General features: G+C 53.4%; 1 protein-coding gene across 2 annotated transcripts in view; it reads left to right on the top strand.

Moving 5' to 3' along the window:
- The window catches only part of CORO2B (coronin 2B), a 133,005-nt gene that overhangs the window by 39,613 nt on the left and 66,620 nt on the right, over positions 1 to 26,772 (top strand). The window lies entirely within an intron of this gene.

The following is a 26,772-nucleotide window of genomic DNA, read 5'->3' as shown; positions in this document are numbered from 1 at the left end:
CACCGTGTGCTGACGTGCATTTGGTTCTGGAACAAAACACACAGGCAGGCTAATTCCAATTGCGTGGATCGGAGAAGGCTGTCAGAACGGGGGTTTTGAAAGGAGGCAGTGTGTGTGTGTGTGTGTGTGTGTGTGTGTGTGTGCATGTGAGTGTGCATATGCGTATGTGCAGAAGTGTGTGCTAAGTGTGTGCACATGTTCGTTCACAGCAAATTCTGTGATCCCAGGTGACAGGTGACTGGCCCATCTTTTTGATGGACAAAGGACCAAAGAGATAAAGAAATAGTATCCAGGGGCCCCTGGGTGGTTAAGAGTCCGACTCTTGATTTTGGCTCAGGTCATGATCTCCCCGGTTTGTGAGTTCGTGCCCCGCATCGGCTTCTGTACTGACAGAAGACTGCTTGGGATTCCCTCTCCCCCTCTCTCTCTCTCTGCCTCTCCCTTGAAGGATTTGAGTGTTGGACTAGGGACCATGGACGTTGTTCTCCTAGTGGAGGGACATTGAAAGTGTTAGAGTGGAAGAGGATAGGGTCAGAAGGTTCTGTTTTTACTTGGAGGAAATCTCCGAGGGTTTCCGGGGAGGTGGGAAAGGAAGGAACTAACATATACTTACCTTCTCATTGACTCCTCCGAAGAACCGTGGACGTGGAGAGCAGTGTCCAGGGTCACCAGATAAGGCTCCGGGGATGTGAGGGGTTAAAAAAATGGCCCGGGAGTTGTTGGGGCTGAGTCACAGCCGACATGCCTGCCTCTGAGCCCATGGTTTCCCACGACACCAGCTCCCTCCTGCTCTGCAAAGCAGGACAGGTCTCTACCCCAACACAGGTGGCCACGGGGCAGGGGATGGGATCAGGGGAAGAGGCATGTGGGCCACTGTGGCCTCTGGTCTCTCCAGGCCCTGGAGTTGGGCCTGACAGCACCTCTCAGTCTGGAAAAGGACCTTTGTACTTGTCTGTGTGCTCCTCTGTCTAAACCACTATTTGTCCTCCTCTCTTCTCTCTTGGTCTGGGGACCAAGGGACTTGTTTCTAGCCCCATCTCTGCCACTACCTTGCTGTGTGACCTTGAGCAAGTCGCTTGCCCTCACTGGGCCTCCACATTCCCCCCTGTGAATGAAGAGCGGTGTGTGTGCCTGTCTGTGAGTATATGTGCGTGTGTGCGAGTGTGTGCCTGTGTGTGTTCTTTCTCAGCCAGACCAGAGGGGCTCTAGGCCTTTCCTTGCCGTGTTCTCTCCCCGTGGGGTGAGTGATGCTGGAGGGCGTCCTCAGTAGGTGGGCACTAAGCCACACTGTTCTTTTCCACCCACACCCAACCACCTCAGTTCTGAAATCCATCCTGGTTTGGCCACCATCCTGCTGGGTGGGTCCTGTGGCATGGGGGTTTATAGTTTGTAGTTGAATTTTGGGCACCCAGGATGCCCTGGTAAATATGCTATTCTGAATTACTGGATTTTCAGATCACTTCAATAGCGTTTACTGAAAAACAAAGGCAAACAAAGTAATGTTTATTGAGTATCTACTATGTGCCAGGCTCTGTACTAAGTACTGGGGACAAAGAAGTGAACCTGACTTGGTCCCTGCCCTCCAGGAACCCACAATTAGTGCCGTTGCTTTCAGACGTTCCTTGGCTATGGCTCCTAATTGGAAAAGCACTTTATATTGTCACCAACTATGCACGCACACACACACACACACACACACACACAAGTATATATTGTGCCTACAAAACCAAATCAAAAGTCAGGCCATGCACTCTGATATTTCTCAGTCTTTTCTACTCTGTCTCATTTTTGTTTTCAGTGCTGGTAACATCCTACCACTTTGATTTCACAACCTGCTGGTAGGAGGTCACCCTCGAGCATGAGAAACGCTGATTGAGTGTAGCATATAGCTCCTATATGGTATTGCGTATAAATTATGTGCTGTGGGGAAAGAGGGCAAGGAATGGGCTCTTTTGACTGGGAAAATCCGGGAAGGCCCCCAGTTCAAATGGCACTTGAGCTGGGTCTGGATGAATGATAGGGTTTCCTCAGAGAAATCTGCCTGTCAACAGAGAATGGGGAAAGCCAGCTGGACAGAAGTAACAGCAGGAGCACAGGCCAGGAGGGAGGAGTGCATTGGGGAGGAGCTCACGTTGATGCACCTGGCAAGCGCTTTGCCTGGGTTACTACATTCAGTTCTCATTATAAATACCAGGAGACAAGAACTCTTTATACCTTCATATTGTGGATGAGGAAATTGAGACTCAGAGAGGTTGTGTAACTTGCCTAGGGATCAGGTGGCTACTGAGGTAGAGGCAGAGCCCAGATTTGAACTCAGGCAGTTCTACTGACATTGAAATATGAAGCTCCTAGAGATGTGACCTTAAAGGTATTTGGGGGTTAATTCATGGGGATGCTTGAGTATAAGCCTGAAAATGTTTAATTTCACTCCAGAGGTAAGAGAAAAATAGTTTACCTTTTTCAGAAAGGGAAGGGACATGATCAAAGCTTTATTTGGGGGAAGATCCTCAGCATAGGACATGGGCTCAAAGAAAGACAGGGACACCTGTCAGGAGACGGGAGCAGCATTTTTCAGCCCACTTTTCAGTCTCAGGGACCATTATATCATATTTATCTCAGTGCACTTAAGGACATTGCTTATATATCATATGAAAGGAAAATAATTCGTGTTTCCTTTTTTACTTTGGCTGCTAGGAAGCTCAGAGTTCCAATCTGTGGTATTCTCCATGGAGCATTCAAGAGCTCCAATAAGCTTTTTATGTGTTTATTTTGCCTTGCCTTTATTCTGCTACCCTCACTTTCCTTTAATCTGAATTTCATCACTGCTTGATTTTTCATCTCACTGTAATGTATGCATTCTGGTATGCCTTAGAGCAGGCTTTAAATGAAATACAAGGGAAACCCACTGAAGCAACTGGGGAGCTTTTTTTGTTGTTGTTGTTCAGACAAGATTGGGAGCTCCCGGAGAGTAGGGATTGACTTACCGTCTCCCACATCTTCTGTCCCAGGGCTGGGTGCCAGATGAGTATATCACGTTGATGTAAACCTTAGGCCATCAGAGCCGCGAAGGGCCTAAAGCCTCCTTTCTCCCTCTGTTTCTCCAAGAACAGACAGGAACCACCAGGGATATACAAGATGGTTTCACTGGGGCCTGGGTGAGTGTGGTTGGGTTTAATTGTCACATATTTATTTAATGTGTACTAGAAAAAATGCAGCTGACACATCGAACCGGTTACATCCTGGATAATATCGCTGAGAAGGGGGCTTGCGCGGATATTTAAATTTTGGAAAGGATCAAGTTAAACAATATTCTTAAATAAATATGGCTCAGGTGATTTACAGAGATGGCAAGACGGTGTTGGCAATGGTACACAAATTGTGAAGTCTGGCAAACGCTGGTTCATTTTAACCCCTCTTCTGACACAGGACGAGGCAGAAGCCCAGAACACCCTCGCATGTGGGTCCTGTAGGTCATTTGAAGCCACGGGAAGAAAGAGAGCCTTCCTTCCAGCCTCATCTGGCCCCACATCATGCTTTTGAACCATTTTTATGTTTCCAAAATGCCTTCTGTCTTCTACTCACTTAATACCTTTTACCCCAGCCCTCCAAGGCAGACATAGCCGGAGTTGTTTCTCCCATTCTGTGGATGAACAAACTGAGGCCCAGAGCGGGGATCGCCCAGCCAGCTATGGAGGGACCGGGGTTAGCACAGTTCCAGGCCTTCCCGCTGTGTGTCAGGCAGGGTCAGGCGGGGAGCCAGGGTCCGTGTTGAAATCCTCCAACCAATTGTAGAAAGTCGGCTGGGTGAAAACAGGCCGTCTGCTGGCCAGTGTCCGTTTGGGAGCAGCTTGAGCCATGCTCGCTGCTGACTCCATGCCGCCCCGCTTCCCCAACGTTACTGCTTTCCAGAGGAGCCCAGATGTCCTCGCCTGCTTACGAGGGGGTTTGTTTCCCTGTTCCGTGTGGACGGATGATCTCAGCAGTGAACGTACTCCACTCTGACCACCGCCAATCTGCGAGCGCCCTGCGGGGGACCCTCCTGGCCATGAGTAATGAAACCACAGCATTTAGTGAGCGTCTTGGCCATGCCAGGCCCTGCGCTCACAGATGGACGCTCACGTTGAATGAGCCGCTGCTCTGCGGCCGCCAGGGACTCATGGTCTGGTGAGGGAGGCAGACGCATGAACAACTAGCCAGAAAGTAAAGTGCTAGAACGGAGGGAGGGACCAGCTCTGCCTGCCGGGGCTCAGAGAGGCTCCACAGAGCAGGAGACATTCGGATTGAACTGTGCCCTTGCATAGGGCTTGCATAGGGAGAGAGGAGAAGGCATTCCCGGCAAGGGGCCAGGCTGAGCAAAGGCCCAGCGGTGACCGGGAAGGGTACTGTCGGGCTGGGGTACTGAGCTGAGGGAGGCAGGAGCGGAGATAAGCAGGACCCCGCTGCTGCTCAGGGTTCCACGCTGGCACGGACCTGGAGACCAGCACAGGTGTGGCCGGGGTGAGAACGTGCCAAGGTTGGGATGACGGCTGGGCTGGAAGCAGCCTTTTGAGAACAAGTTGGGTCCATTTTGGTTTGGCTGTTGGTTTGTGTTAGGGACGCAACGTGGCTCAAGACAACAGGCTTTGGAGCCAGAAAGAACTAGATTCAAAGCCCAGCTTCGCTCCTACCAACCATGGGGCCTTGAACGAGTTGTTTCACCTTCCGAGCCTTGGTTTCCCATCTTTAAAATGGGAATAATGAGCCCTTCATCTCAGGAGGGAGAACTCAGTGAGACCAAGTCAGAGGAGGGCTTAGCCCAAACAAAGCCTGGTTTGTAGTGAGTGACTAGTATGTCGCCAATGTTGTCCGTGGTGACGGTGGCGACCGCCCAGGGAGTGGCTGTGTGTGTAAAGTGCACTTGAGAGTGTGCAAGTCTGGACTTCGGTGTGATTTTGAGACCGTCTGGGTGGAGTGTGTGACCACAGCGTGAGGATGCGAGGGCTGGTTTTACACACCCTGGAGTATAAGTCCCCCAGACGCCATTTGACTGAGGGCTGCCGGTGGCTGGAAAGGATGGGATGCTGTGGGAGTCCCGCCTCTGACACCTGTGCCAAATGACCTTCCAATTTCATTAATTGCCTCTGGAGATGGGGAACTCACCACTTGAAAATAATCCATTCTCTCATTGGACATCACTGGCTACTCATTCGAAACAAAATGAGTGGAGTGCCTTCCGAGTCACAAAACACATCTCTGTCCTTCCTTCCTTCATTCCTCCTTTTCTTCCCTCCTTCCTTCCTCCCTCCCTCCCTCCCTTTCTCCCCTCCTTCCTTCCTCCCTCCCTCCCTTTCTTCCCTCCTTCCTTCCTCCCTCCCTCCCTTTCTTCCCTCCTTCCTTCCTTCCTTCCTTCCTTCCCTCCTTCCTTCCTCCCTCCCTCCCTTTCTTCCCTCTTTCCTTCCTTCCTTCCTTCTTTCCTTCCTTCCTCCCTCCCTTTCTTCTTTCCTTCCTTCCTTCTTTCCTTCCCTCCTTCCTCCCTCCCTTTCTTCCCTCCTTCCTTCCTTCTTTCCTTCCTTCCTTTCTTCCTTCCTTCCTCCCTCCCTTTCTTCTTTTCTTCCTTTCTTCCTTCCTCCCTCCCTCCCTTTCTTCCCTCCTTCCTTCCTCCCTCCCTCCCTTTCTTCCCTCCTTCCTTCCTCCCTCCCTCCCTTTCTTCCCTCCTTCCTTCCTTCTTTCCTTCCTTCCTCCCTCCCTTTCTTCTTTCCTTCCTTCCTTCCTTCCTTCCTTCCTTCCTTCCTTCTTTCCTTCCTCCCTCCCTTTCTTCCCTCCTTCCTTCCTTCTTTCCTTCCTTCCTTTCTTCCTTCCTTCCTTCCTTCCTCCCTTTCTTCTTTTCTTCCTTTCTTTCTTCCTCCCTCCCTCCCTCCCTTCCTTTCTTCCTTCCTTCCTTTCTCCATAGATATTTGCTGAGCACCTACTACTACAACAACTATTCGAAACCCTGGGAGTGCCACAGGGAAACGAGGCGGACACGAGCTCTGTCTTCGGGGAGTTTACAGCTTCGTTGACCTTGTCTCACAACACCCCTGTGAGGCAGCCGTGGTAGGATCGCAATTGCTTCCGTCAAGGGGGCGCCTGGGTGGCTCAGTCGGTTAAGCGTCCGACTCTCGATCTCGGCCCAGGGCATGATCTCACAGTTCGTGGGTTCGAGCCCCACATCGGGCTCTGCACTGACAATGTGGAGCCTGCTTGGAATTCTCTCTCCCTGTCTCTCTGTCCCTACCCCAAACCTGGGCTCTCTTTCTCTCAAAATAAATAAATAAACTTAAAAAAAAAAAAGAATTGTTCCCATTTAACAGACTGGGAGACTGAGGATGGTGGTAGTGATGAAGACAGCAAAAACTTACAGAGGTCTGGAATGTGTCAGGTGCTTTATATACTTTATGGGAATCTAACCTTCACCTCAACCTTTTGAGGTAAGCACTATTAATATCATCCCCTTTTATACATGAGGAAACTGAGGCTCAAAGAAACTGAGGCTAGACGTCGCCTGCCCGGGGGTCACACGGCAAGGAAGTGGCCCGTCGTGCCCTCCCCGAGGGATTAAGGCTCTGAGATTTGCCAGAGTAGCAGAGCTGAGGCCAGAACTGAAGCAGCTGGACTGAGACCCCGGCCCTTTGCACCGTCGGGAGGTCCTTCGGGAACCCTGGCAGTGTCCCAGCGTGTGCAGGCTGACACGGGTGACCTCCAGCCCTCCCCACCCAGGGCCACGTGTGCCCTGGCCTCCTCAGCCCCACCTCGCTTCACCCCGAGGGGACAGAAGAGGGTGAGGTCAGCCTCTCCCAGCAGCGAGGTGCATGAGGCCGTCCCGGACGACGGCCAGGAGTCATCGCGGGCGGTGGGGCGGACTCTGGTGGGAGACGCCAAGGGCAGCCTGCAGACTCCTTTGCTCTGGAAATCTCGTCGGGCTTCCCCATCGCGGGCCAGATTTCAGCACCCTTGCTGCGACTGGGCACGGGGAGCACAAATGGGCTTCTTGGTGTGGGGATGGAGAGGAGACCCTTGCTGACTCCTCCCTCGCTGCCCACCCCTCCTCAGTTGGGCCTCCAACCGGAAGGAGGATTCCAAGCCCTGTAGCAGCAGGATGATGGAAGGCAGGAGGGATGGACCCCATCCTGGCAGGTGGCCTCTCCTCACTCTCTGACTCTCTTATCTCATCCGATCAGTGGGGATTAAAGACGCCGGCTGCCCGGTGTAGATGAGGTAATCCGTGTCGGAGATGCTCTGTAAGCCTGAAGCACCCTACAAGGTTAGACGGAATGGACGATGAACACGATCAGCAGCACAAAGAGTAATGGGGATGTAGGATCATCAGGACCTTCGGAAGGTGCCACCCACCGTGTTTTCTCCGCCCAAGCTCATATCAGGAAGCACTGTCTCCAGGACCCAAAGCCGATATACCACGTATCTCGAGTATTAGTGTTGCACTGAATCACCCGAGGGGCTTTTTAAACATCAGACTGGCAGGTTCTGGGTCAGCCCCAGAAGATTCTAAATCCAGCGGCTCTGGGGGTAGGGCCGGGGTCTCTGTTTCCCCTCCAATGCTAGTGGCTGAAGGCCACACCTGTGCAGAGTGGGGACACTACGGGACGAGTGGCAGCGTGCCCAGGGAGGCTTCCTCTGTGCCACACTAACCGGTGGGTGTCCAGAGCGCTGTCACTGCATGGGCAAAGGGACCGGGTCTCCTCAGGGCACCTCACAGGGCCCTCGGAGTCTCTAAACTTGAAGTTTTCCCATAGTTTCTGGTATGCAACTTTCTGTACTGGGGACCAGGACAAAAATGTCTCCGAGTAATTTTTTTAAACGCCGGGTTTATTGAGGTATGATTTCCATGCAATAAAAATCATCCTTTTTAGGGTGCAGTTCCGCGGGTTTCAGCAGTGACCTAGAGTTGCGTAGCCACCGTCGATTATGACATAGAACATTTCCGTCACACCCTCCCCCAGATTCTGTCCCACAGCTTTGGAGTCAACCCCCCCTTCCCACCTCTGGACCTTGCCACTGATCTGTTTTCTGTCTTTATTGTCTTGTCTTTTCCAGAATATCAGATAAGTGCAGTGTTTGTGCCTGGCTCGCTTGGGTCAGCGTAACATATTTGAGATTTGCCCGCGGCCCACTATATCAATAGTTTCTCCCTTCTTATCCCTGCGTAGTATCCCGTTGAATGGACGTGCCACAGTTCATCTTCCTGGGGTAATTTAATCGTCCCTGGCTTTCATCCACAAATGCTATCTAGCAAGAAATGCGATTTGTTTGGTTCACATGCAGACCTTTCTGCTCTGGCTGCTTCAAAAGTCAAAGTAGACTCACTGTTCAGCAATACTCTTTAAATTAGCTACTACATGCTTCTCTCCGGGGGCATAGGTCAAGTGTGTACAAGAGTTACAAGAACCGTAATGGGGAGAGGTGGCTTAGGCATAAGTGGAACACCCCACTTCCCTTCTGAAGGAGCAGCAGCGGGGAACGTGGACTCAGAAAGGAGTCTGGATTTTTAGATGAAGTATCCTGATTTGGGGGCACCTGGCTGGCTCAGTCAGTTAAGCGTCCGACTTCGGCTCAGGTCATGATCTCACGGTTCGTGGGTTCAAGCCCCGCGTCGGGTCTGTGCCGATAGCTCAGAGCCTGGAGCCTGAGTCGGATTCTGTGTCTCCCTCTCTCTCTGCCCCACTCCCACTTGCTCTCTGTCTCTCTCTCTCTCTCTCTCTCTCTCTCAAAAATAAAATAAAAACATTAAAAAAATTTTTTAATATATCCTGATTTTTTTAATGTTGGCAAGTAATGTTTTTAATCACCGTGCTGACCCTTTAGCCCCACATCTGCGGGCCAGATTGAGTCCGTGGATCTCTGTCTCATGGCCTGTGGCTTTTGCTGTGCTGAGTCCCAGGGATGCAGAGAGGAAGGATTCTTGCCTCTGAGTTGATCATGTACCAGTGGGAGAAACCAGACTGGAAGAGCAGTAAGGGTTCCATGGGCCACGTAAAAAGATATTTTGAGAAGACAGCCCTGTACCTTGTACCCAGGACTATCAGGAAAGCCTCCCCAGATGAGGTGACCTTGAGGTGGACCTTGACGCATGAGTAGGAGTTCGCCCACAGGAGGGACATGCCATTCACGAGGATTAGCCTGGGCAAGAAATGTGGGCACAGAAGAGGCTGGACCCCGCGGAGACTGGTGGGTCGTCAGGTGTGAGGGAGCACTTTGGGCACAGTGATTGATTTAGTTATCAGTGTCTTTCATGGACTTGACCCTGAAATACTGTATTTTCAAGTCAGGAGGTCAGCACCGCCCCGGGTTGTTTTGCTCTCATAACGTATTCTACCAAAGGCCTAACTGTCCATTGTCCTGGAAATCCTGCCACGACCTTCGGTGGACGAGCTGTGGCACTATGGCCAGCATCTCACCCCTTTCCCTTGGAGGCCCGGGGCCCTGGGGCTCTCTGCCTCTTTCTACCAGATGCGCTTGGAGGGCCAAACCCAGCTCCTGGGAAGGATTGAAGACCAAATTGCCCAAACGTGTAAATAACTGAAAAGCCGCACCAACGGCTCGGGGAGTTGGAAGGATGTCATTAAGCCTTGAGGTCGGAAACACCGAGGGGGCAAGGGTCAGCGTCCTGAAGGAGGTGACGAAAACCTGAGACGCGTCCCGACTCACGTTCATGTTCTGAGGCTGCTCTGGCTGCAGCACGTGGGGCCTGGTGCCACGTGCGAGGCAGCCTGACCCGGTTGAGCTTCGCTCTTTTCACCTCCCCTGTGCCCCCTGGGGAGGAGTGATGTCGGCAGAGAGGGGATGATGACACAGGTACAGGGTTCCTGGCCTTGAAGTGAGGTGAGGAGGGGGCAGGATAGAGGATAGAGGCAGGGACCTCACACCAGTCACTGCCTTTACAGCGGTGGCTCTTTCTTCTCGCCGAGGGGGGAGCTCTTAAAAATGCAGACGCCCTGGCCCCATCATTGGTGATTCCATCCCCTTGGCCGGGATGGTCCAGGTATCAGCACGTGCTAAAAAGGAGCTCCCCAGGTGGATTCAGGGTGCTGCGAGGGCTGAGAACCACTGCTTTGGAGAACAGCCGGGAGGCCCTGGAGGGGTGACTTACCGATTTGAAGGATGGGTAGGAGGCCGTTTAGCATCCAGAGTGCAGGGAACAGCTGTGAGCCCAGGGCCCGGAGTCAGACTCCTGGTTTAACTCCCAGTCCAACCGCGGGACCCTAGCAAGGCACTTACCTTCTCTCTGCCTCCATTCCCGCATCTGCAAAATGGGCACAGCGATGTTGGCCTAATAAAGGTACCGGGGAGTAAAGGTCATTCAAGTGCATCGCTTCTAATGGTGCCCGACACGTAGTAGGCTCTGAGTAAATGTTATTTGTGAAATCACTTCTTACTTACGAAATTTCACTTTTACTTGTTTATGTATTTGGTTGGCTTTATTCTGTGGCTCCCTGACTGTTTGTACCCCGTGTGGGTTTCGTAGGGGGAGCCATCGACGACCAAGACCTCATCCTAACCCTCGGGGAATTTAGAGGGAAGACCTGAGCACGTGAAAAGCGGCGTGCCAGGGCAGGGCAACTTATTCTTAGTGCCCACGGGCCCTGTGAAGCGACCTTCAGTGTGGCAGGTCCCCAAGAAGGAGGAGCGTGTTGGCGGGGGGGTGGGGGGGGCACTGGGGCTGTGTGGGGGAGACGCGTCGGATTCCAGGACACAGAGAGAAAAGTGCAGGTGTCCCCTTGGGCCATTTTGGGTCGGGGAAGGGAAGTAACCACGCGCCAGAGACTCTAATGGGGACACTAAGAGAATCTGGCTGCAGCATCAGTGGTTAGTGGAGAGGAGACTGGAGCACTGGTTTGCTGAGTGGCATCGTGACAGGTCTGGTCTTTCCCCAGGGTGCAGGATGCAGTGTGGGGTTGGGGAGATGTGGGCAGGAGGTGAGCAGGGAGAAAAGGGGCCTGGACAGACCCCGGCTGAGCCCCGCCTGAGGGGATGACCGGGTGCTGGCCAAGCCGGGCCCGCGGAAGGAAGGAAGGGTGGCCCGGGGTGTGCCCCCTGGTGAGGCAGAGCCCCTGTCCTGGTGGGAGGGAGCTGCAGTCTCCCCATCGCCCTCCACATCCAGCTGGGCCCTCCTGTTTTCACCTTCCTGCCCACTCTGGCGTCTCATCAGTGGTTCTTCAACGATCAGGTCACAGAAGAGGTGGAAGGGAGCTGTGTCTCATTTATTCACTTATTCACTCAACAAACAAGCGTTCGTTAAGCCTCTGCTGTACGTAAGGCCCCACGGGGAATGCAGACATTACAGACCTGGTCCTTGCTGTCCGGGAGCCTACAGTCGAAGAGTCCTTGGCCTCATTGTGCTGTGACTGTAACACAAAGTAGGCATAATGGGGTGGGGCGGGGCTGGAAATACAAAGTGTTCTTTTTTTATTATTCTTTTTTTAAAGGTTCATTTATTTTTTTAATAAATTTTTTAAATGTTTATTTATTTTTGAGAGAGAGAGAGCAGGGGAAAGGGAGAGAGAGGGGGCAGAGGATCTGAAGCGGGCTCCAGGCTGACGGCAGAGAGCCAGGCTTGGGGCTCAAACCCACAAACCAAGAGATCGTGACCTGAGCCGAAGTTGGCCGCTTAACCAACTGAGCCACCCAGGTGCCTCAAAGTTTATTTATTTTTGAGACAGAGAAAGAGAGAGTGCACATGTGCATGCGTGCACACAAGTGGGAGAGGGGTAGAGAGAGGAGGGAAGAGAGAATCCCAAGCAGGCTCCACACTGTCAGCACAGAGCCCGATTAGGGGCTCAAACATGCAAAATGAGATCGTGACCTGAGCCAAAGTCGGATGCTCAATGGACTAAACCACCCAGGCTCCCTTAGAAATATAAAGCGTTCTGGTGGCTCAGTTGGTTAAGCGGCCAACTTCGGCTCAGGTCACGATCTCACAGTCCGTGAGTTCGAGCCCCGCGTCGGGCTCTGTGCTGACAGCTCGGAGCCTGGAGCCTGTTTCAGATTCTGTGTCTCCCTCTCTCTCTGCCCCTCCCCTGCTCACTCTCTGTCTCTCTCTCTCTCTCTCTCAACAATAAAAATAAACATTAAAAAAAAGTAACAATGATAAATGTTCGACAATAATGACGCATTGACATAACGACAACTACGGAACGCCTTCTGTGTGCCCAGCACAGTGCATGCCTTATCTCATTTAATGCCCACAATAGCCACCAAGAAGCTGTATGGCCTGTTTGTTGAGCATACACCCGGTGCAGCTGGAAGGCTTGGGTTCAAGTCTCCCCTCTGTCTCTTCCCTATGTGACTTCGGGCAAGTTACTTAACCTTGTGCCTCAGTTTCCTCCCCTGTAATTGGGGGAGATAATAGCACTGACTGTAGCTCTTAATTGCTATGAAGAGTAAGTTAGTATTTGCAAAATGCTTAGAATAGCGTCTGACAGATAGCAAGCACAACGCATTATATTGCTTCATCCAAGTTAGGAACAAGGAAACAAGAACAGCTTAGTCAAGGGACCTCACAGTAGCTAAGTGTGTTGGGCACATAATGTGTGTCAGGTAACGTCTGGAGCATTCTACAGGCGTTTCCGCACTTAATTCCCACATCGAACCACCACTGTGGTTTTAGGAAGTACGACCTATTGCCTTATTTGTCTGGCAACTTGTGACCGTAGTCGGTTGTTGGTAGAGAAAGACCTCTAACCGGGGCAGGATGAGAACATGAGACCGTAGTGCCCGCAGGCCCCTCCCATGTCTCCCGGGATAGGTGTGTGGTTCATCTCCAGACAGAACAGGGAGTTAGAATTGGGTGATAGAAGCACTATGACGTTAGCATTGGCAGAGAAGAGTCAAGGGTGTGAGACCTGCCAGGAGGCGCTGGCTGAGCCATGGGATTATACTGGGGAGTACTAAGTAGGTCTTGGTGTTTTGTGAGCTGGTCTGCCCCACATTGGAAGTTCTGGAGTAGTCAGAGTCCGAGAATAACATTTAGGTCAGAAACACAGAAAGGTAATTGGAAAGGCCCTGTGCGTGGCCACCATGTACAGTTGTGCAAGTTGTGCCCTGCACAAAAGAATCTGGCAGAGGAGCGAGTCTAGCGCATGCTTCGCCCCCCACGTTACGGGCTCTGGTCTGGATCTGCATCTGCCCGGAGAGGGGGCACCATTTTCTATTTTCACAAAGTGCCCCACAGACTGGGGTGGTCCTGATTCCTTGGGAGGGATGGATAGACTTTATCTGCAGGGATGAGTCTGCGGAGGTCAGTGGTTGCCAGTGGGCTGGCACCTGACGACCTGCCGCTTTGGCTTCCATCGTGACCGGGAGGACCCGAAGCAAAGAACATAGCCTGGGCCCGGGACAGGGCTGAGACGATGTAGATGGAAGGCTGGGCACCGAGCAACTTCTGGGGCTTCCTGGCGTGCTCACGACGTGGCTGGGGACCCGCAGAAGTGTCAGTGACAGAGCAGCCCCTGTGGGGATCCCATCAGGAAGGTTTGGATGGGGCTGAAGAAGAAGCTGAGCCTGTGACCCTGACCCCAGCTCACCATAGAGTCAGGGAGGTGGCGCTCTTGAGCCGTGTGTGTGTGTGTGTGTGTGTGTGTGTGTGTGTGTGTGTGCACTCACATCCAAGTGTGTCAATACCACGAGGGAAAGGAGAAAGAGGACTTCCGAAAGCAAGAATCCCAGTGGGCCGTGGGAGGGTGTCCTGCCAGAGGTACCGCCGCCTTTCGGAGCCACCCAACGGCCATGTTTTGTCACCCACTTTGCCGTTATGTTGGAAGGGAAGAGGCAGGGTGCTCGTGCTTGCTCCTCGCCCCCCAGGCTCCTGCCAGATGTTTTATACACATGACCTCATTTTCCCCTCCACCCCTCTTCCTCGTGGTTTCTGTAGCAATGACAGCTTTCAGGGGAATAAAACAGCGGGGAGGGGATCTCCTTTCAAGTCTCCACAGCGTTGCAGACCCACAGCGTGGCATGTGGGGTGTCTGGGTAGCAGCAGGCAATGGGCATCTGATTCTCGCTCCCCACCCCCGCCGTGATCATCGCTATTACCCTCCCCCGATCCTTGGGACATTTCCAGCATGTTCTGCCACACAGGAGGCAGAGGCAGCTGCCTCGGCCCACCCCGAGGAGCTGTAGGAGAGGGACGAAAACCTTGCAGGGGAATGTAGGGGTCCGCGCTTTTCTTCCCCCCTCTGGCAGAGGCCCCGGGCCGGGTGTGGGCTGGGCGTTGTGGTGTCTGGGCCTCCTCACGGTCTCCGGAATCACTGGAGTTTTGGCTGTGGGGGCAGAGCCTCTGAGACCTAGAGACCTCATGGAGACATGTCGTAGGCAGTGTCCACAGACTCAGCCATCTGCTGCCTCCTGCTCTTGCTTCTTTTATCAGCTGGGATGCTTTGGGCTGCAAGTAGCAAAACAAAACGAAACAAAGACAAATAGAAACAAACCAACAAATGAGAACAAAAACAAAAAACAGAACAAAAGGGCAACCGGGAATGCCTCGAGCTGTAGGCATATGTCTGTTTTATTGAACGAGAGGCGCGGAGCGGGGAGGACCAGTGGCCAGGTGGGGGCTGCTGCCAGGCGATGCCCCAGGTGCTCAGGCAGGGTGAGTCCACAGGGTCAGGGTGCTCGGTGCAGGAACCTCTCGAAGCCAGCGCCCATGCTGGAGGAAGTCCCGACGCATATGCGCCTTCTCTTGAGCTGCCAGAGACGGTTGTTGACCTTCCGCGTTGCTGGAGGGGCTTCTCTGTTGGTTCGTAGAAACAGACTCTATTACCCGTTAGTAATGGAAGGCAAGAGAGTGACTGGCGGGCAGGCCTCACAGACTCCCAGGGGCAGCCACACGACCGGGCATCAGAAGCCTGGAATGACGTTGCAGATCTGCGCATGCACAGGATCCCTCGGGCCATCCTGTTGGCTCAAGTTTGGCCTCTGGGACAGTGATGAGAGCCCTCTTCCTCTGCCTCTGGCCTCTGGCCTCTGGCCTCCTCTTCCTTGGGAAGGGACTGGCAGCACCCTCCCCCACGCCAGCCCACGCTCTGTAACCCCAGGGGGCGCTCTTCACACGGTCAAGTGTGCAGTGCACGGCCTTCGCGGCCTTCCATGGCCGCCCTGACAGCTCGGATGTGCAGAGAGGATACAGAGTCTTTATTTTCTCCAAAGCTGATGTGATCTCATTCAGAAGCCCCGCCTCGCAGAGTCATGGTGATCAAACACATTCAGGCCAGTCCGGGGCGGGGAGGGGGTAGGCGGTCACTGGCATAGCCTTGTGAGGCAAAGCCTCAGCCTCTTTGGGTAATTTAGCTTCTGCTTGAGTGATTCCAGAGGGCTCATCTTTCAGAGCTCCTCCTCGTCTGGCTCTTTTTCAAAATGACATCTGTGGCTATAGGTGGTTGGGGCTTATGTGACCTCAGGTGTTGGGAAGGGGGACCTCTGGCTCTGTGCTGCTCCTTAGACATGTCCTGACTAACAACCACTGAGGTGTGGCTGGTCTGTCCTGTCCTGGAGCATTCTTTGAGCACCTGCCACTGAAGTCTGCAACTGACGAACTCAGGGTCCATTTTTTTCTCGGCCCCGACGGTCCCAAAAAGTGAGCTTTGTCTCACATCCATCTTGCCCCCAGCCTCTGATGCAGTTAGCTTGCCCCTGCCATGGCAACTTCTTGGTGGCCCATGGCTTTTACACCTTCCATGTCCTCCTTCAGGGACGTGCAGGGGCGGACTGGTGGGTTCTCTCCACCAGCCAAGAGCTGAAGGGGGCTCAGGCTTGCACACCCAGCCCCCTGTGGCCCTTCCCCTGGGCCATCTTAATCCTGCGAGGCCACTTCTTCTTTGAATAGCAGTTTCTCTCCTTCCAGAATCCTTTTTTTTAAGGTTATTTGTTTTGATGGGGCACCTGGGTGGCTCGGTCGGTTGAGCATCTGACTTCATTCAGCTCGGGTCACCATCTCGTGGTTCGTCAATTCACATCCCACATCGGGCTCCCTGCTGCTGGTGCAGAGCTTACTTTAGATCCTCTGTCCCTCACTCTCTGCCCCTCCCCTGCTGGTGCTCTCTCAAAACTAAATAAAACATCTTAATAAAAAAAAGGTTTATTGGCGTGCCTGGGTGGCTCAGTTGGTTAAGCGTCCGACTTTGGCTCGGTCTGTGAGTTCAAGCCCCGCGTCGGGCTCTGTGCTGACCGCTCAGAGCCTGGAGCCTGCTTGGGGTTCTGTGTCTCCCTCTCTCTCTGAGCGCCACCCTCCTCCCCCCGCTTGTGCTCACGCGCTCTCTCTCTCTCTCTCTCTCAAAAATAAACACTGAAATATTTATTATATACTAGAGAGAGAGAAAAAGCGCAAGTGGGGTAGGGCAGAGAGAGAAGAGAGACCAAGAATCCCAAGCAGGCTCCGCACCACCACTCCAGCGTGGAGCCCGAACCCACGAACCGAGAGATCGTGACCTGAGCTGAGGTTAGACCCTTAACCGACTGAGGCACCCAGGCTCCCCTTCTTCCAGAATCCTAACCAAGAAGTTGGAGCGAAACTCCTCACCCCTCTGCCCTGAGTGCGCCCTCCAACCTAGCGAGCGCATCGCCCCTGAGATTTTGGCGCAAAGTGTGGCAGATCAGGCCGCACACCTGAACATGAACTTCGCTTCTCATTGCCCTTCACACCCTCAGCCTCTGTCTGTGAGAAGGGGGCTTCCCAGCCTTCCTCTGCTGTCTCACCAGAGTTAGCCAAGGGAGACTCTTCAAGTTGCTAAGGGCAGGGAGACCGGAATGGAGAAAAGCCTCTTAACTCCGGTTCTTAAGATTGTTGTGGAGCTACAAAATTCTATTTTGGATGTCAGAACCTGCATGTTTTTTATTCCTGCTTTGACCGCCCTAAGCCGCTCTGGATGAATGGATGCTGCCAAGAGGAAGAGGGGCAAGGTCACAATTAGCAAGTGTCAAGGAGCGAAGCTTGCTTACATATCTAAAAAGGAAGAGTGACCCTCTTTATGCCTCTCTGTGCCCTCTTCTCCTTACCCCTTCCTTCTGCTTGTGACTTCTGCCTCGGCCACCAACTGCTGGCTCACGTAGCTCACATTTAAACCATCCAAGGAAGGGGGCGGCTGGGTGGCTCAGACGGTTGAGCATTTGACTTCGGCTCGTGGTTCATGAGTTCGAGCCCCGCATCGGGCTCTGTGCTGACAGCTCGGAGCCTGGAGTCTGCTTCGGATTCTGTGTCTCCCTCTCTCTCTGTCCCTCCCCTCCCTAAAAAACAAACAAACAAACAAACGTCCTCCAAGGAAGGAGCTGAGTGGCTGAGCCAATCACCACTGAGTGTGGGTCTCCCTTGCCGTACAGAGCTCTGGAGCTTAGCTAGAGGTCCTTGTGGGACACAGCATGGCCCCCTAGATGAGGCTGTGTTCCTCGTGAGTCTGGCCGGCAGTGGCTATCCTAGGGGATTCGTTGGCCAAAGATCCAAGAAGGTTCCCCTTAGTAGATGCTTTTTATAAGGCAATGAGTGAAAGGTAGAGAACATCATGAGACCTTCATCAGTCAGTTGGTTTTTTAAACAAACACCTTTTTATTTTCTCCGTGACATTAAGTTTAATCAAAAAGTTTCCACTCTCTTTTCTAGACCATCAGCTGATGAAGTTTCTCCAGTGTCTTGGAGAAAATGGTAATTCCTATGCACACACACACACGCACACCCCACACACTTGCACACGCACATCCCTAGGGGACTGGTGAGCCGCACAAAGAATTTATCTCCAAATAAGCTGTGTGCAGGGGCGCCTGGGTGGCTCAGTCAGTTAAGCGTCCAACTTCCGCTCAGGTCACGATCTCACGGCTCGCGAGTTCGAGCCCCGCATCGGGCTCGGCTCTGTGCTGACAGCTCAGAGCCTGGAGCCTGCTTCGGATTCTGTCTCCATCTCTCGGGCCCTGCCCCCTCCCCAAACAAATAAATATTAAAATAAATAAATAAGCCGTGTGCAGGTGGCCTGGTGTCTGCTTCTCTGTGGGCAGGCTGATGCTCTGCCCTGTCTATACCCAAGATGATTAACGGTAGCGTAACGGTCTTCGGCTTTCCCTTTCTAATTTGGGGCACTGAGACATGGGTCGCCTCCCTCTGTTCTCTAGCAGAGACACTAGTCCATAGCAAGAAGACCATCCCGCTCTTCCGTGCCCTCCCTGCATTGCATTCCAGATAAATTATCTCTCGGGAAGGGGAAGGCCCAAGCCAAGTGACCACATTCCTCCTGCAACAGTTTATCAGCCCGTCTTTGCCTGCGCTGACGGGTGACAGGGAGCCAAGGTCTCATTCCGAGAGGTAGGCCGTCCCAGGGAGCCCTGGCTACGGAGACCGACAAGCGGAAACCTTGGACCCTGGGAAAGCTCATGGAACTCCGCCCACAGGCAGCACTGAATGCCCCCTTCCCAGGAAGCATGCTTGGCACATTGTTTTTGGAGGTTTCCTTGACTGTGCTGGGTCCGACCTCACACACATATGAGCCCTGAGGTGCGCTGGCTTGGGGACACCCGAATGAGCAGATCCCTCCACGGGGAAGGACCCCTGCAATGCAGGTGTTCCGGGGGCTGGGCCGGGAGTCCTGCACATGAGATCCCAAATCATCCTAAGCATCAGGCAGGACATTTCACGGGTGAGGTGCCTTTGGGGGGGGTCTCCCCAGCTCAGCCTATAGCCTCAACTACCGAACAATATTTAAAAAAAAAAAAGTTGCTTAGCCTCACCTACCAAGAAACCAGAGGGCCGTGGAGCAGGGTGGGAGGAAAACCTCAGTGAAAACCTCAGTGGAAAGAGAATTGGGCTGAGAACCAGAAGGCTCAAGGGGAATCCCACCAGCCTTATTAAGCACGGACTGCATATGCCTGGCCTTGTGCTCCGCAGTCTAGGAATGTAGAATAAATCCCTCAAGGAACACATTAGGCCAACTCTTGGACTGACCCACCCTACAGCAGGGTGGCTGTTAAGGGCAAATGATATCCCTTCAAGTACTATTTAAGGTACAAATGGATTTATATAGTAACTTTGGTTCACAAAGTGCTTCCACACTTGTCATTATATTTCACTGGGGCCTCACAGCTATCCTAGGGAAAATGGACGAATTCTATCCATTTCACAGATGGGGAAACTGAGACTCAGCAAAGCAAAGGGATTTACGAAAGGTCACAGAACCGGGGCTTCCGAGGGCACAGTGCCCCTTGCACCGAAGCTTAGGGGCTTCCTTCACTCCGGGATCACCTGGCAACTTTCTAGAAGGCAGAGTCTCAGGCAGCACCCACCCTGGACTTCCTGAATCACACGCTCTGGAATTGGGGCCCAGGGGGTTAGGCTTTAACAAGCCCTCACTCAAGGTTGAACCAGAACACTGCATATCTGCAGACCACCTGGGATCTAACTAAACTGGATTCTGCTTTAGTTCCAAGTGGGGCCAGGATTCTGCATTTCTTTTTTTTTTTTAATTGTTTTTAATTTATTTTTGAGACAGAGAGAGAGAGAGCACAAGTTGGGGAGGTGCAGAGAGAGAGGGAGACAGAGGATCCAAAGCAGTCTCCACACTGACAGCAGAAAGCCTGATGTGGGGCTCGAACCCACAGACCGTGAGACCATGATCTGAGCCAAAGTCGGATGCCCCCAGGTAATACCCGTGCTGTCAGTCCACAGACAGTACAATGAACAGTGGGGATCACCTGCGGAGCTTCATTCAAATGCGGATTCCCTGGCCCCCCTCGCAGAGAATGCGATCCGGAAGTGGAGCCCAGGAAGCTGAATTTCCACAGATACCCCAGGAGACTCTGAGATCACTGGCCTGGGACTCACACTCTCAGGATCCCTTCTCTGGCGTTCAGGCTTGAGGACATCCACCCCAGCCTCGTTTTCAAAGGTTTTCCTCCTCCACTCCCCGTCTCCACCAGCCCTGAACCACCCACTGATCCCCTGCCAAACTGTGGGTTAAGGGGTGTGAGTGGGAGGCCATCCCTGAGCCAGTGGGGCCCTCCGTTCCTCAAAATAGGTCAGAAGTCTGGCACAGACCGGGCTCAGTGGCTGCAAATAGAAACCATCTGTTGGGCCTGGGCTTTGAGCTCCACTGCCCCTCCCTCACTGGGCAGAGGAATATAGAACCCCAGTGGTGGGTGGGTGCTTCTCTGGGCAAGGCCTGCCCACTCGGGACACTCCCACCGGGTCCGCATGCAGAGGAAATTGGCAGCCCCATGGAATACACACTGTACCCCTTCACCCTTCCTCACCCTTCACCCCCAGCAGGCGTCTTGCAGTGTGGACCGGTCATCATCGTATCACCTTGCTGTGTGATCTTGGACAAATCCCTTTCCCATTCTGAGCCTTAGTCTCTGAAACGAGAGGCTGGATTTTAGGGGACCCAAGGGTGCTTTTCTGCTCCGACAGGCTGTGTGGTTGGTTCCATGAAAGCCTTTGCGTGTCAGGACCCGCATGCAGGAAAAGCTGGGCCCATAGAGGGGCAGACATCTCCCCAGCTTGCTGCCCAGGTCGGATCTTACGAGTTGGGATCTTGTCCTGCAGATCCCCACGGGGGGATGGGCAAGGTTTGTGATCTGGGAGCATCAGGGGAGCTTTTGGAGGCTATGAGGGGCAGTGACAGAGTCGCTTTTCCTCATTCCTGTCATCCCTTCATTCGTTCACGTGTTTACTAAACCTTTATCCATACCGTATTGAGCCTGATGGTGAGCCCTGGAAAAATGAGGAAGAACGAGACATAATCCCTGCCCTCCGTAACATCCAGCGAGATTGGGGAGCAAACACGGGTGTGAGATCTGAGTTCCGATCCCATGTCGGCTCTTGCTGTCAGTGCGAGGAGGCCAGGGAAAGGGGAGCACAGGACAGAATCTGGGAGCTTCAGGAAAGACTTCCCAGCTCGGGAGCCATCCTGAGGGCGGTGGGAGGCTGTCCTGAAGAGCCAGGAGCAGCGCAGGCCGGCAGCCTCCTCCTCACGTGTCCGGTCCCGCTCAGCGGAACAGGAAAGACGGCAGGGATTCGGGGCAGAAGCCTGCTCCAGGAATAGACTGCACGTCTGGCCAGACTTGCGTTGGGTGATAGGCAGCGTGCAGCATCTATGGGATGCTATCTGTATCCTCCCATCTGCAGGCTGTTGAGAAGGTGCCGTCCCAACCAAGTTCATTCCCGTTTTGACCTGCTCTCTGACAGCATGAGGGAGGGAGACAGGACAGAGCGGGGAGGGATCCCATTGCACGGCGGAGGAGGGCTTGGGCGAGAGGCTCTGGGAGCCGGTGGGAGCGCCGGCCCGGCACCCAGGCCTTCCACATCTGCTGGGGGTGGAGAGAAGGTCATTGGGGTGACCCCAGACCATGGTCTTCCCGGTCCCTCTACATTCTTTCTGGTCAGTAACTATTGGGTCAGTAACTGTTGGGTCAGTAACTATTGGGAGATTCAGTTTGATTATTAGCCTCTACTAGGATGTGACTTCTGGGGGCCAAGCAAGATTCTACCGCCGCTGTCCGATCGAGTTTTTTGCGATGATGAAAATGCTCCGTAATCTGTCCTGCTCAGTGTGTTGGCCGCTAGCCACATATGGCTACTGAACACTCGAAATGTGGTTAGTCCGACTAAGAAACTGAATTTTTAATTTGATTTTATTTAAAGTTTTTTCTATGTTTATTTATTTTTGAGAGAGAGAGACAGAGCATGAGCGGGGGTGGGCAGAGAGAGAGGGAGACAACAGAATCCGAAGCAGGCTCCAGGCTCTGAGCTGTGAGCACAGAGCCCGACGCGGGGCTCGAACCCACAGACCGTGAGATCATGACCTGAGCCGAAGTCAGACGCTCAACCGACTGAGCCACCCAGAGGGCCCAGAGCTGTTTGTATTCAAGTCGAGAAGGAAGCTGGGAGCACCTTCATGCTATAGGTTGGGACTGCACTTTGGAACCCTGGGCCTACGTGGAAGTCAATTTGAGAACCTCTGGTGTGAGGAACATGCCAGAAACCTGCATTCCAGCTCAGGTCATGATCCCAGGGTTGTGGGTTAGAGCCCACATGCTGAGCATTGGAGCCTACTTAAGATTCTCTCTCTCTCTCTCTCTCTCTCTCTCTCCCCCCCCTCCCCGACTTGTGCACTCTCTCTCTCAATACATACACACATACATACATACATACGTAAGCAAATAGTTCCAACTTTGCCTGTTTATTACCCTGTGTGTCCAGTCCCGGGTTCGGGAAAGCAGAGCCAGCTCAGAAATGGAGGAGGGCCAGGTGACCAGCATGCGGGCTCAGGGCCCCCACACGTTGTGGGCACCTCTCCGCTGTGTCCTCACGTCCCGTCCTCACAGAGATTTGGGATGGAGGTGTGGCTGATGCCCACACGTTGCACAAAGAGGCCACTGATCCGGGAGAAGGAAGGCGGCTCGTCCCATGTCACACAGCCTGTGATCCCAACAAGACTGAACGTGTCAGCCTTTCTCTGGCAGCACGTGGCCAGAAAGTGGCTCTCCCATAGATCCCGATGGGCCAGCGCAGATCCCCGTGGCCTCCTGGGCTCTCTGGCTGACCGCTCTCCCCCCTCGCAGCCGCGAGCTCCCCCCTCACCTGAGTCGGAGACGTTTTTGTGTTCCAGTTAAAGGACTACATTTCAGTCACCATCATCTAGAAAATGTACCCGCTGGCCACAATAAATCATTTCTAGGATCGGAGGACAGGATACAATTTGCTTCCATGTGGAGTGTACATAGTGATTATCTCAGAGGAGAAAAAAGCCAGCCTCCATTTCTTAAGAGGCTACAAGGGCCATTCAGCTGCGAAATGAATGCTCCTTCCTTCCGGGCCCTCCTCCTCTCGGAGGGAGACCGGGATGGCACTGGGCCCAGGGAGAGGCCGCCAGGGAGCAGGCCCAGCAGCTGTGCACATCTGGAGGCCAGAGCCTCTCCCTCCCTCCTCCTGACCCTCAGCCCAGCCCCCTCCTCCTCCTCCTGGCGGATCCTGGCCTCCCCAAGTAAACACTTAATTGAGGTCAGAGCCTCTCCCTTACAGGAGAAGGGGAGAGGCTGGGCCTAGTGTTTGGCAAGCATCTGCCCTGTGCCAGTCACCTTGTATTTGGTGACTTCATCGCATCCGGTGAGCTGGGAGACATTATTTGCATTTTATGGATAGACAAACTGATGCTCAGAGAGGTTGAGCGACTGGCGTAAAGTCACACAGCTGACAAATAGTAACTTTTGGATTCTTTCTGACTCCCGAGCTCTGCCTACTCTGTAGTTTCTTTATACTTTTGTATAGTGCCCTGTGTTATACGGAGCGAGGGCAAGGGGATGTGAGTTTAGAGAGAGGCCAAAGGAAAAGAAGATGAGTCCTAGATTGGAAAGAATGGTAGGATGAGAGTCAAAAGTTCTTGGCTGGTCTTGGCCCTGCCACGTTCATAGCTTGTGACTTCGGGCTAGTCTCTTAACCCCCCTGAGCCTCAAATTAGTCACATACGTACTGTATATTTTCAGTGAGGTTATGGTATCTGCCCACTGGTCAGCTGGGGCGGAGGGAGGAGAACGAGGTGGTGTCTAGATTGGGCCGTGGCTATGACGTGGGGGGGCTTCTTGGGGTGGTGCTGCGGGCACTGGTCGCCTTGCTGATACTGTGCCGTCAGCAGCAAGGGACTCGCGGAGCCCTAGACGGAGAGCTGTACTGAATTCAGAGGCTTTGGCCTCCCGGGGACAAGGAGCCCAGAGGAGATGGGGCTGTGTGACCGGCAGGACAGACACACTGCAAGGAAGGCCGTGGACCTAGAGGCACTAGTGGGGAGGGGGGCTTAAGGACCGACCTTCATCCTGTGGGCAGGAGTGGGGCATCCGTTTGAAAAGGAAACTCAAGACCTCAGTAAGCTGAAGTCAGCTCTGGCGTGAGGTTCCTGGGGGAGGCTCCACCGTGTGGCATCCAGGGAACCGGGCAGTTGTGCCTGACCTTGGCTCCTGCCCTCCCCCCATCCTACGAGCTTATTCAACCAGGGTCACTGTGAGGCTCCTGCTACACAGGATGGTCCAGGACCGGGCCGGGGCTGGGGTGTGGCGGTGCGGGGGACAGAAGGAGTTGGCTGACCAGGGAGCTCACAAGCTAGCAACAGGAGAGAGAAAAATCCTGGCCAGGGCGACAGAACCATGACCCTTGCTGGCCACTCTGACCCCAACGCCCCTTTCTGTTACAACACAGTGTCTTTCACAGAGGAGCTCTGTGATCTCATCTTGGGGCCAGAAGACCAGCTAGTCCTACCCATTTTTCCACATCACCCTGATCAGAGGTCATCCACCGGAATCTTGAACCCTTCCAGGGATGGGAAGCTCACTACCCATCAAGGCAGCTTCCTTTTCCACTGCAGGCAGCCTTAACCGTGAAGAAAGTTGTCCTTTTTAAGGAGCTCCAATGTGTCTCAGTCTGTGCTGATTGCGCTTGAAAGGTTCAGAGAGGGAGTGTGCGTCCCACCCTCACTAGAATTAGCTGGGGGGATCCACCAGGATCAAGGCTGTGCTTGGGGGTCAGGGGGGGAAGGGAAGAGGGCTAGATTTTAGCTCATCTCTTGTCTTGGCTGCCGCACTGATTTCCCTTTGAGGTCTGGGCAGCTCCTCCACCCCAGCCTGGGCATGGCCCCCTCCTCGGGCAGAAGAGGGAGGAGTGTTTTCTGTTCCCTTGCCTGCACGCCCATGCAGCTGACCTCAGAGTGAAGTCAGCCCCTTAGCAACTGCGGGTGGCAAGGTCAGCCCCCCGGGGCCTGCGGTCCACCACCCTTCAGAACAAACCCTCAGCGCACCCAGCCGGTCCCTCACCGCTCTCTGTCGGACCAGGTGCTTGGCACTCGTTGCCTCTGCCTTCTCCTCTCCATCCTCGCCCCCACCAAAGCCAAGCGACGAGTAACAGGGCCATCTTTAACCTGAGTCAAATCAAAGCTTTACTCCTGACTCCTAAAGCTTCCAGAGAATACAGGAATGACTTTGAAGCTGTCACAAAGCAACATGTGACAGATCTCTGGAATGTTTTATAACACAACTAACTTGGTGTCTTCAAAAACTCAGTGCCATTAAAAAAAAAAAAAGAAAGAAAGAAAGAAAACAAAAAAAAAGATGACGGGGATGTTCTAGATGGAGAGGAGGCAAAAGATCACCACCAAATGAAACACGTGGGAGCCACGTGGCTCCCCGTCCTGGTTGTTCACAATATGGGAGAGCTGTGAAAGGCATTTGGGAGCACTTTGAGTATAGGCTGGCTCTTAGATGGTATTGAGAAACTGTTAATTTTCCTAGATGTGATCGTGGTAAAATGTGCTCGTGTAGGAAATTGTCCTCCTTTGTAGGAAATGCATGCTGACGTAATAAGGGGACAAGAGTCATGTCGTTTGCAACCTCCTTTCAAGTGATTCCACAAAAGAGAAAAAAACAGACGTGCATGTGTGCACACACACACACACACACACACGGGGAGAGAAAAAGAAATGTGGCAAAATGTTAATGATAATTAACCTAGGTGATGGTGATTATTTTACCATTCTCCCAACTATTTTTTTTAATATTTATTTGTTTTTGAGAGAGATAGAGAGAGAGAGACAGAGCATGAGCGGGGGAGGGGCAGAGAGAGAGGGAGATGCAGAATCCGAAGCGGGCTCCAGGCTCCGAGCTGTCAGCACAGAGCCCGACGCGGGGCTCGAACTCACGGACCGCGAGATGGTGACCTGAGCCGAAGTCGGACGCTTAGCCGACTGAGCCACCCAGGAGCCCCCCAACTATTTTTCCGTATTGAAATCTTTCATCATAAATGGTTTGAGCAAACCTGATCTGGGCTGTGGAGTCAGGAAGGCAAGAACAGGTTCGAGTCGCCTCGTGGGCTTGCCAACTGTCTGAAGCTGGGCTGGGTTGTTTCCCAGCCTGTACAAGGACAGCCGTAGTTCCTGCCCACGGGGATTGTGCACGGCCCCCGTGCTGCCTCCGTGCCTGGTACAGGTGGATGGCCTCTGCCCCTGTGAGGCCCACAGTGACACCCCCCTTCCCTGATGTCCAATTCCCATGGCACTTACGTTCCACAGTCTGTTTGCCAACACACGACGGTTAGATTACCGTGAACTTGTCAGGCACCGGTTTCATCTCCTCCATACTTGAAAGCAGAATGTGAGTTGCTGCTCTCCTGGACGCCCCTCAATAGCCTGGGCCCACAGGAGCAGCAGTGGTGTCTTGAATGGGACTTACACCTATGTTACCTCCTTTTGATCCTTAGTAAACAACCACATAAAATCACAAACTACGGATCTTGTTTTAGAGCTGGAGCACCCGACACTCAGAGAGGCACAGTGTTTTTCCCAAGGCTTAGCGGGAGTCAGACCGGGGAATGGAAACCCAGGACCGCAGACGCCCGGTCCAGCCCCCTGCCGTGCACGCTTGCTGTGGGTTTTGAGTGAGGTGAGGCCGCAGGCGCAGTGATGAGGACCACGCGGGTCCCCAGCCCTTCTGAAGGCCTAGCCGAGAGGAGAGAATGTCTTTGGAGATCCGGCCCCAGCCTACCAGCCAGTGGGAAGAGGCCAGTGCCGGGCTTGTGGAGAACAAAGCCCTTGGAAAGACACTCTCCACTCTTCCCAGGAAGCAGGCTTACATCATTCTAGGGCCTGCTGGGGCCCAGCCCCAGGAGACAAGCTCGTGGGAAGAACAGGCCTTCCGAGTGCAGGCCCCAAGCCCCGAGGGTTGGGCTCTGGACCCTCAGGCTGCAGCATCCAGCTCAGAAACACTAGCTGGGCTATGAGGGACACCAGTGGG

This window comes from Panthera leo, chromosome B3 (genome assembly GCF_018350215.1).
Source record: "Panthera leo isolate Ple1 chromosome B3, P.leo_Ple1_pat1.1, whole genome shotgun sequence".
Lineage (NCBI taxonomy): Eukaryota > Metazoa > Chordata > Mammalia > Carnivora > Felidae > Panthera > Panthera leo.
Note: the sequence above shows the minus strand (reverse complement) of the source record. Positions and strands in the feature narration are given on the sequence as shown.